Raw genomic sequence first — 20,002 nt, 5'->3', positions numbered from 1 at the left:
GTGTAGGTGTCCTGGAGGGCAGGTAGTTTGCCCCTGGTGATGCGTTCTGCAGACCTCACTACCCTCTGGAGAGCCTTACGGTTGTGGGCGGAGCAGTTGCCGTACCAGGCGGTGATACAGCCCGACAGGATGCTCTCGATTGTGCATCTGTAGAAGTTTGTGAGTGCTTTTGGTGACAAGCCGAATCAACTATGTGATGAGAGTAAGTGTGTGTCAATGTATGTATATATGTATATTATATATATATACACACGTGTTGCAGTGTGAGTAGAGTCAAAATAGTTAGTGCAAAAAGGGTCAGTGCATATAGTCTGGTAACTATTTAGTAGTCTTCTGGTTTGGGGGTAGAAGCTAATCAGGGTCCAGTTGGTTCCAGACAACCAGTGCATTGTACTGTGCATGTTTGTTTTTTCTTTGACTTTTTTCATTATTTGATCTTAGTGGGGCATGGCTCCAAATCAATACATTCTCTAACTCAGCTTCTCCTCTCCTCTCATTTTCTTAAATACATTGTTTATCCAATGTAGAACCTGGTCGACCATCACATTAAAGTTGATAATCATCGACGTTGTCAGCGTCGTCCTCCAGTGCATCACGGTGCCGAGGGGCCCCCCAGGTTGATCACTCTGACCGATCTCAGTCTGCTCCAAACTCACTGTGACAAAAGGTAGAAGCAAAATTTAGTGCAATGTACCCTACTGTGATGATGCAGCTCCTTTATTTTATGTAATAGTTAGCATTTTTGCAGTCTATAGAGGATTAGAGTGTTACAGGTGAATGAGCAATTCTGTGTGTACAGTAATTCAGTCATGATTGGCCACATGTACACCAAAGTAGTCAGCTGTGGACAAGATACACGTGTAATATAACATCATGTGTTCTTACTGTCAGGGGGATACAATTCGATACTGCGCCTCCTTTGGTTTGTCCTGTTAGTAGGAGGACCTTCTCCAGCTCCCAGAGCTAGTGAGACCATCAAGGAAGAGAAAAATAAACATGAATGTGATAAGTCAAATCCATTAGTAACAATTCTACTTTTTTTACACCAAAATTGGTGTGACAGAACTGGTGCAAAAATAGGTCAGGAAAAGTTACTTTATGGATCCTAGGAAATGTCAGGAGTAGACCTATGCACTAGTATCCATTTATCACAGTTGAGCCTATTTGCTCCACGGCCACGTTAGTAGCATCAACAAGCTCCGTCATGTTGAATTAGACATTCATCTATATTTAGAAGTTGTTCCAAACGTCAAATTTAAGGTAGGGGTATGAAATGTTAAATGTTTAAATTACATTGGGATCGTTAACGTTCAGAAAAAGTCGATAGCGGAAAACTGCACTGATTTTGTTATCACAAAACTACCCCTAACAACTACACCCAACAGGCCCCGATCATCATCATAAAGGGAGAGAAATAAATGTAACTTATACCTAATACAACAATGCTGTAAGTAGGAGATCTTTCTAATTATTTGCCACGGATATAAAGCGCTCCACACATCGTTGTTAACAATTGGGAAAATGACAGTGACATGCTGACCAGCCGCTGTTATTCAATTGTTGCACCCACACTGCTCGTGTGCGTCAACGAGCGCCTACATAGCCAGGCACTAAAATAGAATTTGGTTCTGTTTGTGACACGTGACGCTCTGCAAGTCCCACCTCCTCATTGGTTTTTAGGAGCATACACCCACGTGGGTGATTGAAAGATGGTCCACACTTCAGTCCAGTTGGTAGTGGTAATGCACCTTAATGCACCGTTGGTTGCCAACTGCCATATGAATTCCAAAGAAGAAGAAGCCTGAAGTAGGAGAGATGACTGGAAACTAACTCGGTTTACCCTTTTATCTGTGGATTAATTGTCATAGAGGACCTTGTGCATTTCAGGTCAAATTTGTCCCAGGACAAATTAGCTAGCGACAGCAAGCTAGCTAGCTAAATTGCCATAAATGTTTAATGCTTTTTGACCTGTCCCCAAATTAATATAGTTGGTTCAGAGTTCGTTTTGATGTTTCAACCTGCATGTCCTGATTGCATCTGGTGTGAGTGGACCAAATCAACATGCGCGCGCGGTCTGGTCAGCATGACAGGGAAGTGACAACAGCGAGGCCCTGTATGGCAATAAGCAGTGGTGTAAAGTACTTAAGTAAAAATACTTTAAAGTACTACTTAAGTAGTTTTGGGGGGTATCTGTACTTTACTATTTATATTTTTCGCAACTTTTACTTCACTACATTCCTAAAGCAAATAATGTACTTTTTAGTCCATACATTTCCCTGACACCCAAAAGGACTCGTAGCAGGACAGGAAAATGGTCCAATTCACTCACTTGTACAAGACAACATGCCTGGTCATCCCTACTCCCTCTGATCTGGCGAACTCACTAAACACAAATGCTTAGTTTGTAAATGATGTTAGAATGTTGAAGTGATCCTGGCTATCCGTAAATAAATAAAAACAAGAAAATGGTACCGTCTGGTTTGCTTAATGTAAGGAATTTGAAATGATTTACACTTTTGATACTTAAGTTTATTTTTTAAATTACATTTACTTTTGATACTTAAGTATCTTTAAAACCAGATACTTCTAGACTTTTACTTATTTTTCTGTGAGACTTTCACTTGAGTCATTTTCTATTAATAAGGTATCTTTACTTTTACTCAAGTATGACAATTGGGTACTTTTTCCACCACTGGCAATAAGCTACTTTGAGCAGTTAAATGAGAAGGTGATAATGCAAACTTTCTTTGGATTGGTGGATACATCTCATTATTTTAATATTGTTTGAATATTCGAGGGATTTTTTTACGTCAACCGCATGTATTCAATGGAGAGCGATACTATGCTACTTGCCTCCTAACATGAATATGCATAGCCTTCGAGACTATTCGGATAGTGTTTTTTCTAAAATTTGCCGGGATGTCACGTGTCCTACTTATAGCAGAACACTTGTAACAATCTAAGTATTACGAAACTTCTATTAGATCAAATAAACCTCACGTAGCAAATAAGCCATTACATTTTTTGTTGACCAAATTCGACACGTATTGACCTTCATACAAGATCCTCACTTGGTGAGCGAAACACTAAACGACACATGCTGGATAAAAAAATTGTTTTGGCAGAGTTGAGCCTCACTTCGACTCTCTCTCTGGGCAGGGTTGCCATGTCCGAAGTTTTCTAGAAGAATTGGGCTACTTTGAAAACAATGTCGCGGTTGAAAATGTATTTGTCGCGGGGTTGCCGTTTTTGGGCTACTTCTAAATCGCACTGCGGTCGCCATGACAATTTCCTACAAATATATAAACTCAGCAAAAAAAGAAACGTCCCTTTTTCAGGACCCTGTCTTTCAAAGATATTTTGTAAAAATCCAAGAACGTCACAGATCTTCATTGTAAAGGGTTTAAACACTGTTTCCCATGCTTGCTCAATAAACCATTAACAATTAATGAACATGCACCTGACACTAACAGCTTACAGACGCAATTAAGGTCACAGTTATGAAAACTTAGGACACTAAAGAGGCCTTTCTACTGACTCTGAAAAACACCAAAAGAAAGATGCCCAGGGTCCCTGCTCAACTGCGTGAACGTGCCTTAGGCATGCTGCAAGGAGGCATAAGGACTGCAGATGTGGCCAGGGCAATAAATTGCAATGTCCGTACTGTGAGACGCCTAAGACAGCACTACAGGGAGACAGGACGGACAGCTGATCGTGTAACAACAGCTGCACAGGATCGGTACATCTGAACATCACACCTCCGGGACAGGTACAGGATGGCAACAACAAATGCCTGAGTTACACCAGGAACGCACAGTCCCTTCATCAGTGCTCAGACTCTCCGCAATAGGCTGAGAGAGGCTGGACTGAGGGCTTGTAGGCCTGTTGTAAGGCAGGTCCTCACCAGACATCACCGGCAACAACGTTGCCTATGGGCACAAACCCACCGTCGCTGGATCAGACAGGACTGGCAAAAAGTGCTCTTCACTGACGAGTCGCGGTTTTGTCTCACCCGTGGTGATGGTCGGATTCGCGTTTATCGTCGAAGGAATGAGCGTTACACCGAGGCCTGTACTCTGGAGCGGGATCGAGGGTCCGTCATGGTCTGTGGCGGTGTGTCACAGCATCATCGGACTGAGCTTGTTGTCATCGCAGGCAATCACAACGCTGTGCGTTACAGTGAAGACATCCTCCTCTCTCATGTGGTACCCTTCCTGCAGGCTCATCCTGACATGACCCTCCAGCATGACAATGCCACCAACCATACTGCTCGTTCTGTGCGTGAGCACGTCTGGGACCTGTTGGATCGGAGGGTGAGGGGCTAGGGCCATTCCCCCCCAGAAATGTCCGGGAACTTGCAGGTGCCTTGGTGGAAGACTGGGGTAACATCTCATAGCAAGAACTTGCAAATCTGGTGCAGTCCACGAGGAGGAGATGCACTGCAGTACTTAATGCAGCTGGTGGCCACACCAGGTACTGACTATTGATTTTGACCCACCCCCTACCCCTTTGTTCAGGGACACATTATTCAATTTCTGTTAGTCACATGTCTGTGGAAATTGTTCAGTTTGTCTCAGTTGTTGAATCTTATGTTCATACAAATATTTACACATGTTAAGTTTGCTGAAAATCAACGCAGTTGACAGTGAGAGGACATTTCTTTTTTTGCTGAGTTTATTTCACTGTGACATGCAGCTGCTGACTACCAGGCAGTCTTTCTGTGGTGGGGTTGTGTGTGTTAAGCGCTGCAGCTGAGTCTTATGAGTGAGAGGAGACAGCGCAGTACATCCTGCAAGTTACAACAAGTTGTAGGTAGCCTATTTAGATGGCATTTGACACATCTATTTCCAAAGCTTTTTACACAACACATTAACGCGCTAGAACTGATGGCCCATAGTATGCCTGCTACAAGATCGTGAAAAAATAATTGTTTACTTACAGTGAAATGTAAGGAAACCCAATGTAATTTTCACATTAAAAATGGATAGTAAACATTTTCTCACACGTGCCACTAGTAGATCACTAATCCATTGCCATTAACATTGCAAAAACATAATAACATGTTACCTCGTCCTGTAGCCTGCTCAATTAACAACGAAGGCGTTGGGAAGTAAACCAGCCCAGTTCAGTAAGATAACATGTTACCTCGTCCTGTAGCCTGCTCAATTAACTACAAAGGCTTTGGGAAGTAAATCAGCCAAGTTCAGTAAGATCAATGCTGACTGGGACGATAACTTTCATCTGGGACTAAAAGAAAGAAGCAAAATATTGTCACCTTCATCGGTCTTCATTGTCGGCTCTCAGTCAGAGCAATAAAAGAGTTATCTGCTGCAACGTGAAGCGCCACCAAATAAAAACATGTGCATACTTTTGCTAGCTCCACCCCTTTTCTAGCTCCACCCCCCCGCCTGGCAGCACAACTGTTTCTGGTCACAGAATATTCCAGAAAATCGCGGTAAACATCGCCTCTATTATTAGCCAGGCCCATTTTTCAAAGGAAACACAATTTAATTATATCTCTATTTGAGCAAAAATAATGAATGTTGTTGTGATCACAAGAAAATACTAATAATATAGGTAAAGAGTCCCACAGTCAGCCAGACAAATCTGAATGTTCTATCATAAAGTAAAGAACAATTAGTTTCCCTGGCTGTTATGGCTTCTTAGAAATACTATAAGAGTAAATTCAAATCAAATTGTATTTGTCACATACACATGGTTAGCAGATGTTAATGTGAGTGTAGCGAAATGCTTGTGCTTCTAGTTCCGTAATAACCAACAAGTAATCTAACCTAACAATTCCACAACTAATACCTTATACACACAAGTGTAAAGGGATAAAGAATATGTACATAAAGATATATGAATGAGTGATGGTACAGAACGGCATAGGCAAGATGCAGTAGATGGTATAGAGTACAGTATATACATATGAGATGAGTAATGTAGGGTATATAAACATAAAGTGGCATAGTTTAAAGTGGCTAGTGATACATGTATTACATAAAGATGGCAAGATGCAGTAGATGATATAGAGTACAGTATATACATATACATATGAGATGAGTAATGTAGGGTATGTAAACATTATATTAAGTGGCATTGTTTAAAGTGGCTAGTGATACATTTTTACATAATTTCCATCAATTCCCATTATTAAAGTGGCTGGAGTTGAGTCAGTATGTTGGCAGCGGCCACTAAATGTTAGTGGTGGCTGTTTAACAGTCTGATGGCCTTGAGATAGAAGCTGTTTTTCAGTCTCTCGGTCCCTGCTTTGATGCACCTGTACTGACCTCGCCTTCTGGATGATAGCGGGGTGAACATGCAGTGGCTCGGGTGGTTGTTGTCCTTGATGATCTTTATGGCCTTCCTGTGACATCGGGTGGTGTAGGTGTCCTGGAGGGCAGGTAGTTTGCCCCCGGTGATGCGTTGTGCAGACCTCACTACCCTCTGGAGAGCCTTACGGTTGTGGGCGGAGCAGTTGCCGTACCAGGCGGTGATACAGCCCGACAGGATGCTCTCGATTGTGCATCTGTAGAAGTTTGTGAGTGCTTTTGGTGACAAGCCGAATTTCTTCAGCCTCCTGAGGTTGAAGAGGCGCTGCTGCGCCTTCTTCACAACGCTGTCTGTGTGGGTGGACCAATTCAGTTTGTACCTAAATTAGGTTAATAGCAGTGTTTCTAATATAATCACATCATGTGATCATGTGAAAAGGCGTCCCATGGTCTGTTTTGGCAACATTAATGTAGAAGTGTTTAGAAACATATTCTATTCTTATTTACAATAAAAGTGACTCCAAAATGACACAATACATTATTTACCAGTCATTTCTATTCAGCACAAAATAATCTGAAACACAACTAAGACAAACAGCAAATGCATCCAACAAGTTTGTAGAGTCACAAGTTTGATGTAATCATTGCGTGCTAGGAATATGGGACCAAATACTAAACTTTTGATTACTTTAATACACAAGTGAATTTGTCCCAATACTTTTGGTCCCCTAAAATGGGACTAAGTACAAAAAGTGCTGTAATTTCTAAACGGTTCACCTGATATGGATGAAAATACCCTCAAATTAAAGCTGACAGTCTGCACACAACAAAACATTTCACTATCCCAATACTTTGAGCTCACTGTATATTTAGTTTGTATTCCAACTCTTTGCTTGTCCTGAGATAGCCGTTGATCATGACTCTCAGTTCCATTACACATAAGAGTCGTTGGACGAAGGCGTCTTCTGTAGGGGGGAGATTTGTTAGGAGCCCTAGCGCCCGGTCTGAACAATAACACGCATCGCTTGTGGTGCTGTTTTGGAGTCACAAGGACCTTATCTTTCATATCAATATAATGTTCAGCAAACAAAAGATTCAAATGATAAACTCCTTTAAAGGGTTAGTGTGCCCACATGGCCATATCTCCATGTTACAGCGCGTGTTTACAGAAAACAGATGGAAGACAGAGTCGACTACCTGTGCTAAAAAGCTATCTCCTAACACCTATGTATAAACAGAAGACGGACGCCACACATTGTCACAAAAAAATACGGTTGACTGCAACTGTGTTAAAACAGTGTACAGTAAGTGTGTATTTTGCATTTGAAAATGTTTTGATGTGATATGAAAGTAGAGGGATTTATGTTTCTAGAACCGTACCGCAATTGAGAATTGATTCCTGTTTAGAGTATTTGGCTGTTTTGGCTTCCAGAGCCAATTCGCACTTTAAAAAGAGCATTTAAGGTCCTTGCACTAAGGAGTAACTTTAGGCTCATTTAGTCCATTAACGGGCTACCTCAACAGTGAAATATCAACAAAAGTAACAGCAAACACCCAACAAGGCAAGTGGTAAACAAATATTAAAAGGTATAAAAGTAGGAGTAAAACTAGCAGTAACGATATGTACTATGAAATGTGGTATGTCAACAAGTAGGTAGAGTGAGCAGTACAAATATATAGTAAAACATTATAGCAGCAGTCATGGGAGTGAGTGAACGTGCTTACACGGGTGCAAGGATCGAGGCTTAAGTGGAGCAATAGCGATGCTTTGTGGGGTGACAAGTTGTTGACGTGTTCAGAGGGTCCCTGACTCGAGCCCGGGTTGGGGTAAGGAGAGGGACAGAAGCAATACTGTTACAGAGAGTCAGTGGAAATAGTCTCTTAAAATGCAGGTGAACAGCAGGTTGTGCAGGTGGACAGCTACAGTCTTATGGCCTGGTGGTGGATGCTTAGTTACAGTCTGCCGATGGAAGCGGAGTGAACAGGCCTTGGCTGTGGTCCTTGGCTGTGGTCCGATCTTCCGGGGGACAGTGCAGCTGCCTTTACAGGCGGTGACCTTAAATGATTGGCGTCGAACCTTTACCTAACATCTTAGCTGGCTCAGCACATTAGACCACACACACAAGTAAGTGCAAGCCTCTGGGTCGTGGCTTACGGTGCTCTCTATGAAATAAGAGCCTGTATCTTCTTATTCCAGAAATCAGGACAGTATATCAAAACAATTATAGGACAAGACGGGACAGGAATTCATTTTCACTCCTGTGCAAGTCTCTTGATATGCCACACCCGTCAGTTGGCAAAGGAGAAATGCTCACTAACGGATGAAAATAAAACATTTGAGAGAAATAAGCTTTTTGTGCATATGGAACATTTCTGGGATCTTTTATTCCAGCTCATGAAACATGGGACCAACACTTTACATGTTGCATTTATATTTTTGTTCAGCATAAATAATAACAAGCACATTGCGAACATTTTGTTCAGTTTCTGACCTAAACTATACAAGTAACTCCAAAATACTACTCCCAGTTTGCTGCACACACAAAAAAAATATTAGCCAGCCAGGCTCTTGATGGCAGGAGGGGATTCTCTGCTGTTACCAAGCCGTGAATGCTTGATATTGGACGAAGCTGACCACTTAACGAGATAGCTAACTAGCTACTAAATTAGAAATCCAACTGCAGATCATTTAGCACATTTTAGACAGTTAACTTAATAGTTCTACGATATCTAGTTGGCAAACATTTAGTTGTGAATTACATACTGTAATTAGATCACCAGGTGCACCCTGCACAACAGTGAGTGATTTACACTTAATCTAATCAACTATTATGTTATCTAGTTTATATTTATGTCAGGTTACTGGCAGGGTTGTGGTTAATGTGCATTCAGCAAAGTGTACATGCCACCTGAAATTAAATAAATAATAAGGACAGTGACTTTGGGAAGTTTTTACATGATCCATTGAAGTTATTTCATTATGCATCAACAAGTTGTTAGTCACTTGATAGCATTATAACCGCTGGACAATGTAACAATTTACTACATTAATAGACAAACTGGTCAAGGGTTGATGATTAGTTGACAAGTAGAATGTGAGGGGTATTCTTACGAAGCAGGTTTGAGGAGTTAGCGAGGTAACTTTGGTCAACTCTGAGTTCAACTCGGGATAACTGGTCATACCAAAGTGTCTCACTTTTAAGCCAGGTGCATTTCTATGGCAACGAATCCTTCAGAACTAACCGGCTCCGGGTCAGGCTAACTCCATTCATTTCCCCCATAGGAATGGCTGAACGAAACAGAACATTTCCGTTTTTAGGACTAGAAAAGGGCGAGCTCTATGACTGCGCCACGAGTTGTGCAACAATGAAATCATTTGACGTAGACGACTGAGGTGCGTTCAGTTTGCTTGAACGTTTGCTACATTACTGAACAGTTTTTACTGAACGACACGTTTCCCCAAAACATTATTGTACGTTCTTGAACAGACTTTGAGGTACGTTTGCTCCTGTTTGGTGTTGTGTAATTTTTAAAACATATTAAAATATATCACATTACACGTTTAGTAATGACAGAATGCAATGTAAACTTCACGGACAGAAACACTCTTGTATGTTTTATCGATAGGAGTGGGGAAAAGCTTGTGGTTGTGAATTGATAAGCTTACCAAAGCACACCATAGTAGGCATTAACGATAAGTAATAAAATAAAGATGTTTTTCACACCATAGCCTGCAGGATTTGCACTAACTTTTCTTTCATTTTGATTTAGTCACAAATGAAAATGTGGCACCTGCTAACTCTGTTTTCCAGCTCGTCAGTCAATATTGTCAGGTAGGTTTTACAGTCAGTGTTAGGAGAAGAGGGCTGTGGTTCCTATCAGGGGGGTTGCTGGGTATTTGATTGGTAATATGGGTAGATGTTTAGGGTGAAGATCTGACTATAGATCATTCACACTGGGAGAGAATGTTTTCTTTCTTCACTATATGTGTGGACGTCAATGAACAGTTCCCATTCTCCTATACAGCCTCTCAATTACAGCCTGGTCTGACCCTAGTCAACCTGGATCCGTAACTTTGTTTCTGTCATAAACCCGGGAGTGTGGAATGAACTTGGAGGTGGAGTGGAATTCCTCAAATTGTTGCTTTTAAACTGCAGTTTGTTGGTACAGGCAGGCATGCGCTAACCCAACAACACTAGTAACAAACTGTTGCTCTACTCAAGTAGGATAACTAGTGTAACCACAGCACCATCAAGTGGCTCAACTGGTAACTGCAGTATTTCACATCACTACAGTTACGTTCCTACTAAAGCCATTCCTATCCCTGCCTCAGCCCTGTACTTCCTACTACTTTCTCCTGCTGTAGCTGTGGTTTCTAGTAAATTGCTCCTAGTCTATTAGAGAGAGAGAGAGGTGTTTATCTTAGAAAGGGGGGATGTTATGAATGTTGCCCACAGGTGCACACAAACATGATGCAGGACTGGAGTACCTGTTTTTGTCCAGGAGGAGGCAGGAGTGGTCAAGACGGCATAGAGGAGGGCCAGGAGAACAAGAAAGATGAAGAAGAGGAGGGCTTCCTTTCCAAAATCAAGAACATCTTGAGCTGATAGTCACGTCTCAGTTAGGACCCCCTAACCCCACCCCCTTTACATTAGCTCTGTTATGTATTTGTCTGATTTTAACATGAGCAATCACATACATTCATAACACACACACACACACACTCTATCATATCATTCCTCCAACCTGCGTTGTGGCTGTTCTATTGTAGATAACTAAATATACTGTACCTGTCCCTAATTCTTCTCCTTAGGCCTATTCCATAGAACCAGCCTCACACCTTTCTCCCACCCCACCCATTAACCCTGACCAAAATAGTTACTTCATGAAGAGTTTGTCTGTCCCCTATTTTTCATTTCCTCTCCCCAGATAAGAGATCAACAGGACAATAATGGGAGAAGGTAAGCTATTGGTGCTCTGTCCCTCTCACTACCCTCCTACACCAAACGCCTGGATAGAGAGAAAGAAAGGGAGGAGGAGAAATTGAGAGAGAGAGGGGTTGGATGTGAGGAGAGGACATCTATATTCAGGGAATGGTCCATCAAGGAGTCAAGCCTCACACTGACACTGTTCAGTCCCCAAAGTGACAGGTGTTGGGGTGGGACCCTAAGAATTTGTATTAACTGGAGGGGAATCAAAATGGACGCCAGCCAGTGCATGCATGCTTGGCAAGGAAGGGAAGGGGAGAAGATTAGCGAGGAGGAGAAGAGAGAACTTGAGCGAGCACTTCACAATGAGTGTGTTCCAGATACTTCATTTTGATACTATTTTCACATGGTGTGTAGTTACATTGTATAACATCTTGATTCTCATCTTAATTGCCATGAAAGTGAAAATAAGTGACTAAGAGACAAATATGTCAGTCTAGAATAAGTCAATACATCTGTCATAAGACAAGAAGTCTAGAATAAGACAAGAAGTCTGCAGTAAGACAAGAAGTCTGCAGTAAGAGAAGAAGTCTAGAATAAGACAAGAAGTCTAGAATAAGACAAGAAGTCTAGAATAAGACAAGAAGTCTAGAATATAACAAGAAGTCTAGAATATAACAAGAAGTCTAGAGTAAGACAATAAGTCTAGAGTAAGACAACAAGTCTGTAAAAAGAAAAGAAGTCTAGAATAAGACTAAGTCTGCAGTAAGACATGAAGTCTAGAATAAAACAATATGTCTGCAGTAAGAGAAGAAGTCTAGAATAAGACAATAAGTCTGCAGTAAGACAAGAAGTCTAGAATAGGGCCTCCCGAGTGGCGCAGCGGTCTAAGGCACTGCATCCCAGTGCTTGAGGCGTCACTACAGACCCGGGTTCGTTCCCAAACTGTGTCACAACCGGCTATGACCGGGAGTCCCATAGGGTGGCGCACAATTGGCCCAGCGTCATCAGGGTTTGGTCGGGGGGGGCTTTACTTGGCCCATCGCGCTCTAACGACTCCTTGTTGCGGGCCGGGCGCTTGCAGGCTGACTTCAGTCTTCAGTTGAAAGGTGTTTCCTCCGACACATTGATGCAGCTGGCTTGGCGGGTCATGTTTTGACTCGACCTTCGCCTCTCCAGAGCCCGTTGGGGAGTTGCAGAGATGAGACAAGACCGTAACTGTATTGCAATTAGATATCATAAAATTGGGGAGAAAAAAAGAGGGTAAAATACATAAAAACAACAACAATGAAGTCGACAATAAATCTGGGGCGACAGGTGGTTATCAGTGGTTAGGACGTTGGGCCAGTAACCGAAAGGTTGCTAGATCGAATCCCGAGCTGACAAGGTTAAAATCTGTAGTTCTGCCCCTGAACAAGGCAGTTAACCCACTGTTCCTAGGCCGTCCTTGTAAATAAGAATTTGTTCTTAACTGACTTGCATAGTTAAATAAAACATAAAATAATCTGTAGTAAGACAATATGTCTAGAATAAGACATTCCCCCTCATTCTCTCTCTGTGCTTCCCCCTGGAGTTTAGCCTTCTTCCCCATTCCCCATTGTATCTCCTGTCACCAGAAAAGTTTCTTCAAGTGCAGTCGCAAAACCATCAAGCGCCATGATGAAACTGGCTCTCACGAGGACCGCCACAGGAAAGGAAGACCCAGAGTTGCGTCTGCTGCAGAGGATAAGTTCATTAGAGTTACCCCCCCCAAAAAAATAGCACATAAATGTGAAAAAAATGACATTACAGTCAATGGGTTCAGTAGGTGAAAAACACAGTTGTGGCATCCGGGTGTCCACTACAGAGGACATTTCTTGATAAGCTCTTATTTAGCTCTTATTTAATGTGAAAACATTATTACACAGTCCTGACAACTCACTTAAATATTCCTGAGATATTCACTTACAAGAAACTATTTTAATATCAATTAATAGTTACACACACTTCTTTTCAAATGTCCATAAAATGTGCTCATTTTGATGGCATACATTTTTTTTAAGAACCAGGAAGATCTAACTGTCAAGGTCACACCCCCACAAGTGCTATCATTGTAATGCCCAGAATATCCTCTTAAAGGGACAGCAGGACTTAACACAGTCGCTTGTATGGCCTCAGCGTCCAAGGTGGCTTAGCAGTTCAGACGTCTTTTTCTGTTCCGTATTGTCGTGTCCTGTATATATATATATTTACACCTTTCTTCGCATATCTTTTATTTATTTTATTATCCAAGAACTCAACTACAAAAGCTTTCCTGCAAAAGCTTTCCTGCAACCCGCTTCACCAATTACAAAAAGTATTATTTACCTCAATCTGAAAATCCATCGTGGAAGCTAGCCAGGGGCTAATTCAGAAGCTAGCCTGAAAGCTAACCAGAAGCTACTCCGATAGCTAGCCAGAAGCTAATCTGTAGCTGCCCCGAAATTAGCCGGTTTGCTGGCTAGCGTTGGTGTTTCAGCTGCCCACGTTTTGTGGTCATCAGCTATTCCTTTAGCTCGATAATCTACCGGCACTTTTGTGCAACGCGACTCGGACCGGAGCATTCCGGGACTTTTTTTCTCTCAGTTTCCCCGGATTCCAGCCGCAGGCTCTGGACACTTGCACCTTGATTTCGCAGCTAGCTAGCTGCAAACCGTGTGACTATTGGCTTACGTCGACCCCGGAGCAAACTCAAATCATTCTGGAGCTAGCCAGCTGAGGAGTTCCATCACCATCCGGACCCGTTTCTTTTGTTGCTGCTGCAGATACGGAACCCCACCGGGCCTTCACGACTGACTGCCGCGACTGACTGCCGACGTTATCTGCCCGAGGGATTTATCCAACTGGCACCTCCGTCCCGACGTTACCTGAACGCTCATCTGAGGCCCGCTAATCGTTAGCTGTCTTATCGGCTGCTATCTGAACAAGTATATCGGACAACTATTATTATTATTATTATTTATTTATTTTTATTTTTTTTCCTTGGGTCACTATATCTATTTTGCCAATTTGGATTGATCCCCTCTACCACACGGAACCCCACTACACGGAACCCCACTAACCTACCGACGGAAACGCACGAGGTATCTACAAACAGACCTCCATCCTATGCTGCTACCAATAGCCATATACCCGGCCAGCTGTCTGGATCGCCACGACCCCAACCAACCTCTACTCACTGGACCCTTATTGATCACTCGATTAAGCATGCCTCTCCTTAATGTAAATATGCCTTGTCCATTGCTGTTCTGGTTAGTGTTTATTGGCTTATTTCACTGTAGAGATTCTAGCCCTGCTCTCTATACCATATCCAACCTCTCAGTTCCACCACCCACATATGCGATGACATCACCTGGTTTCAATGATGTTTCTAGAGACAATATCTCTCTCATCATCACTCAATACCTAGGTTTACCTCCACTGTATTCACATCCTACCATACCTTTGTCTGTACATTATTCCTTTAAACTATTTTATCGCCCCCAGAAACTTCCTTTTACTCTCTGCTCTAGTAGCTCTAGGCGACCAATTCTCATAGCTTTTAGCCGTACCCTTATCCTACTCCTCCTCTGTTCCTCTGGTGATGTAGAGGTGAATCCAGGCCCTGCAGTACCTGGCTCCACTCCTATTCCCCAGGCGCTCTCTTTTGATGACTTCTGTAACCGTAATAGCCTTGGCTTCATGCATGTTAACATTAGAAGCCTCCTCCCTAAGTTTGTTTTGTTCACTGCTTTAGCACACTCTACCAACCCGGATGTTTTAGCCGTGTCTGAATCCTGGCTTAGAAAGACCACCAAAAATTCAGACATTTTCATCCCCAATTACAAGATTTTCAGACAAGATAGAACGGCCAAAGGGGGCGGTGTTGCAATCTACTGCAAAGACTGCCTGCAGAGTTCTGTTATACTATCCAGGTCTGTTCCCAAACAATTTGAACTTCTACTTTTAAAAATCCACCTCTCTAAAAACAAGTCTCTCACCGTTGCCGCCTGCTATAGACCACCCTCTGCCCCCAGCTGTGCTCTGGACACTATATGTGAACTGATTGCCCCCCATCTATCTTCAGAGCTCGTGCTGCTAGGCGACCTAAATTTGAACATGCTCAACACCCCAGCCACCCTACAATCTAAGCTTGATGCCCTCAATCTCACACAAATTATCAATGAACCTACCAGGTACCACCCCAATTCCGTAAACACGGGTACCCTCATAGATATCATCCTAACAAACTTGCCCTCCAAATACACCTCTGCTGTTTTCAACCAAGATCTCAGCGATCACTGCCTCATTGCCTGCATCCGTAATGGGTCAGCGGTCAAACGACCTCCACTCATCACTGTCAAACGCTCCCTGAAACACTTCAGCGAGCAGGCCTTTCTAATCGACCTGGCCGGGGTATCCTGGAAGGATATTGATCTCATCCCGTCAGTAGAGGATGCCTGGTCATTTTTTTTAAATGCCTTCCTCACCATCTTGAATAAGCATGCCCCATTCAAGAAATTTAGAACCAGGAACAGATATAGCCCTTGGTTCTCTCCTGACCTGACTGCCCTTAACCAACAGAAAAACATCCTATGGCGTTCTGCATTAGCATCGAACAGCCCCCGTGATATGCAACTTTTCAGGGAAGCCAGAAACCAATATACACAGGCAGTTAGAACAGCCAAGGCTAGCTTTTTCAAGCAGAAATTTGCTTCCTGCAACACAAATTCAAAAAAGTTCTGGGACACCGTAATGTCCATGGAGAATAAGAACACCTCCTCCCAGCTTCCAACCGCTCTGAAGATAGGAAACACTGTCACCACCGACAAATCCACTATAATTGAGAATTTCAATAAGCATTTTTCTACGGCTGGCCATGCTTTCCACCTGGCTACCCCTACCCCGGACAACAGCACTGCCCTCCCCTCTGCTACTCGCCCAAGCCTTCCCCATTTCTCTTTCTCCCAAATACAGTCAGCTGATGTTCTAAATGAGCTGCAAAATCTGGACCCTTACAAATCAGCCGGGCTAGATAATCTGGACCCTTTCTTTCTAAAACTATCTGCTGAAATTGTTGCCACCCCTATTACTAGCCTCTTCAACCTCTCTTTCGTGTCGTCTGAGATCCCCAAAGATTGGAAAGCAGCTGCGGTTATCCCCCTCTTCAAAGGGGGGGACACCCTTGACCCTAACTGCTACAGACCTATATCTATCCTACCCTGCCTTTCTAAGGTCTTCGAAAGCCAAGTCAACAAACAGATTACCGACCATTTCGAATCCCACCACACCTTCTCCGCTATGCAATCTGGTTTCAGAGCTGGTCATGGGTGCACCTCAGCCACGCTCAAGGTCATAAACGATATCGTAACCGCCATCGATAGGAAACAATACTGTGCAGCCGTATTCATTGACCTGGCCAAGGCTTTTGACTCTGTCAATCACCACATCCTCATTGGCAGACTCGACAGCCTTGGTTTCTCTAATGATTGCCTCGCCTGGTTCACCAACTACTTCTCTGATCGAGTTCAGTGTGTCAAATCGGAGGGTCTGTTGTCCGGGCCTCTGGCAGTCTCTATGGGGGTGCCACAGGGTTCAATTCTTGGACCGACTCTCTTCTCTGTTTACATCAATGATGTCGCTCTTGCTGCTGGTGATTCTCTGATCCACCTCTATGCAGACGACACTATTCTGTATACTTCTGGCCCTTCTTTTGACACTGTGTTAACAACCCTCCAGGCGAGCTTCAATGCCATACAACTCTCCTTCCGTGGCCTCCAACTGCTCTTAAATACAAGTAAAACCAAATGCATGCTCTTCAACCGATCGCTGCCTGCTCCTGCCCGCCTGTCCAACATCACTACTTTGGACGGCTCTGACTTAGAATATGTGGACAACTACAAATACCTAGGTGTCTGGTTAGACTGTAAACTCTCCTTCCAGACTCACATCAAACATCTCCAATCCAAAGTCAAATCTAGAATTGGCTTCCTATTCCGCAACAAAGCATCCTTTACTCATGCTGCCAAACATACCCTTGTAAAACTGACCATCCTACCAATCCTCGACTTCGGTGATGTCATTTACAAAATAGCCTCCAAAACCCTACTCAATAAATTGGATGCAGTCTATCACAGTGCCATCCGTTTTGTCACCAAAGCCCCATATACTACCCACCACTGCGACCTGTACACTCTCGTTGGCTGGCCCTCGCTTCATACTCGTCGCCAAACCCACTGGTTCCAGGTCATCTACAAGACCCTGCTAGGTAAAGTCCCCCCTTATCTCAGCTCGCTGGTCACCATAGCAGCACCTACCTGTAGCACGCGCTCCAGCAGGTATATCTCTCTAGTCACCCCCAAAACCAATTCTTCCTTTGGACGCCTCTCCTTCCAGTTCTCTGCTGCCAATGACTGGAACGAACTACAAAAATCTCTGAAACTGGAAACACCTATCTCCCTCACTAGCTTTAAGCACCAGCTGTCAGAGCAGCTCATAGATTACTGCACCTGTACATAACCCATCTACAATTTAGCCCAAACAACTACCTCTTTACCTACTGTATTTATTTATTAATTTATTTTGCTCCTTTGCACCCCATTATTTCTGTCTCTACTTTGCACTTTCTTCCACTGCAAACCAACCATTCCAGTGTTTTTTAGTTTTTATTTTACTTGCTCTGTTGTACTCACTTCGCCTCCATGGCCTTTTTATATTTTTATTTATTTATACATATATTTGTTTGCCTTCACCTCCCTTATCTCACCTCACTTGCTCACATTGTATATAGACTTATTTTTTTCACTGTATTATTGACTATATGTTTGTTTTACTCCATGTGTAACTATGTGTTGTTGTATGTGTTCGAACTGCTTTGCTTTATCTTGGCCAGGTCGCAATTGTAAATGAGAACGTGTTCTCAATTTGCCTACCTGGTTAAATAAAGGTTAAATAAATAAATAAATAAAAAAGAGATACAGACCAAGAACTGATGTCCACTAGAGAGGACAACATTGAATTGCTGTGTCTCGGAAGGATATGTCTATTAAAGTAGTCAAAAGTTCAGTATTTGGTCCCATATTCGTAGCACGCAATGATTACATCAAGCTTGTTCCTCTGGGAACTTGTTGGATGCATTTGCAGTTTGTTTTGGTTGTGTTGTGGGCTTTGTTTTACCCAATAGGAACTAAGTGAGTTAATAAGATGTTTCTGGACACTTCTAAATGAATCCTGATAATGCCATAAAGAAAAATAGAATAATGTTTAGTGAGAAGGTTACAGAGGCTACAATAAAACATGCTAACCTCTCACCATTACCAATAACAGGGGAGGTTAGCATTTTGGGGGGTAGGTTGATATTTGTGCTTCTTTAACTTTCTCACTCATCATTATTCACAATTCATTCATGATTATTCATATTCATATTAGCATCAACATGAATAGTGTTCAGAAACATCTTCTCATTCTTACTTACAATAGAAGTGACTCCAAATGACCCAATACATTATTCACCATTCAGTTCCTTTTGGGCAAAACACAACCAAAACAAACAGCAAATGTATCCAACAAGTTTGTCAAGTTTGTCAAAAGCTTGATTACTACAGAGCTCCAGTATCTAACATTGTACCATGTACATAGGCCTACTACTTCCTTGTAGATTCGACTGTTGCTTAGGCCTCTCCCAAGTATATTCTAATACTTTGATCTGTTCTAGGTAAGACCGTTCTAAGTGTAGAAGAAAAGGACAGACTGAAAGGGAAAGCATGCCTGTAGCAGAAGGGGTCTCCATGGTGATTGAGACAATTGCTGTGTGACCGCGTTACATTTTTAAAATGTCTTTCTGTGCCGACACCTGATCCAGTGCTGTAGAGATTCTGGTCCAGAGGTTTCCAATAGACTGTGGACTTTAGTACCATTGGTCTTCATGAGACAGACCACATGTCTTATGCCATATCATAAACACCAACAGGGTGAAAGTGAAAACAGCGTTGAGTGAGCTTGCAAAAAATAGACATGCTTATAAACCCACTGCTTTTACATTAGGGTGTCGTGTCCCAAAACACATTTAAAAGTATATAACCTTTATTAAAACACATATTTGGTCTTTGTAACAATTATTTGATTGAATTGACCCTTACTAAAAGTCAATGCTGTCGGTGGGTCTACACCTAAAAGTCAATGCTGTCGGTGGGTCTACACCTAAAAGTCAGTGCTGTCGGTAGGTCTACACCTAAAAGTCAATGCTGTCGGCAGGTCTACACCTAAAAGTCAATGCTGTCGGTGGGTCTACACCTAAAAGTCAATGCTGTCGGTAGGTCTACACCTAAAAGTCAATGCTGTCGGTGGGTCTACACCTAAAAGTCAGTGCTGTCGGTGGGTCTACACCTAAAAGTCAATGCTGTCGGTGGGTCTACACCTAAAAGTCAATATTGTCGGTGGGTCTACACCTAAAAGTCAGTGCTGTCGGTAGGTCTACACCTAAAAGTCAATGCTGTCGGTGGGTCTACACCTAAAAGTCAGTGCTGTCGGTGGGTCTACACCTAAAAGTCAATGCTGTCGGTGGGTCTACACCTAAAAGTCAATGCTGTCGGTGGGTCTACACCTAAAAGTCAATGCTGTCGGTGGGTCTACACCTAAAAGTCAGTGCTGTCGGTGGGTCTACACCTAAAAGTCAGTGCTGTCGGTGAGTTTACACCTAAAAGTCAATGCTGTCGGTAGGTCTACACCTAAAAGTCAGTGCTGTCGGTGGGTCTACACCTAAAAGTCAATGCTGTCGGTGGGTCTACACCTAAAAGTCAATGC

Source organism: Salvelinus namaycush, chromosome 39 (assembly GCF_016432855.1).
Source record: "Salvelinus namaycush isolate Seneca chromosome 39, SaNama_1.0, whole genome shotgun sequence".
NCBI classification, from domain to species: domain Eukaryota; kingdom Metazoa; phylum Chordata; class Actinopteri; order Salmoniformes; family Salmonidae; genus Salvelinus; species Salvelinus namaycush.
Note: the sequence above shows the minus strand (reverse complement) of the source record.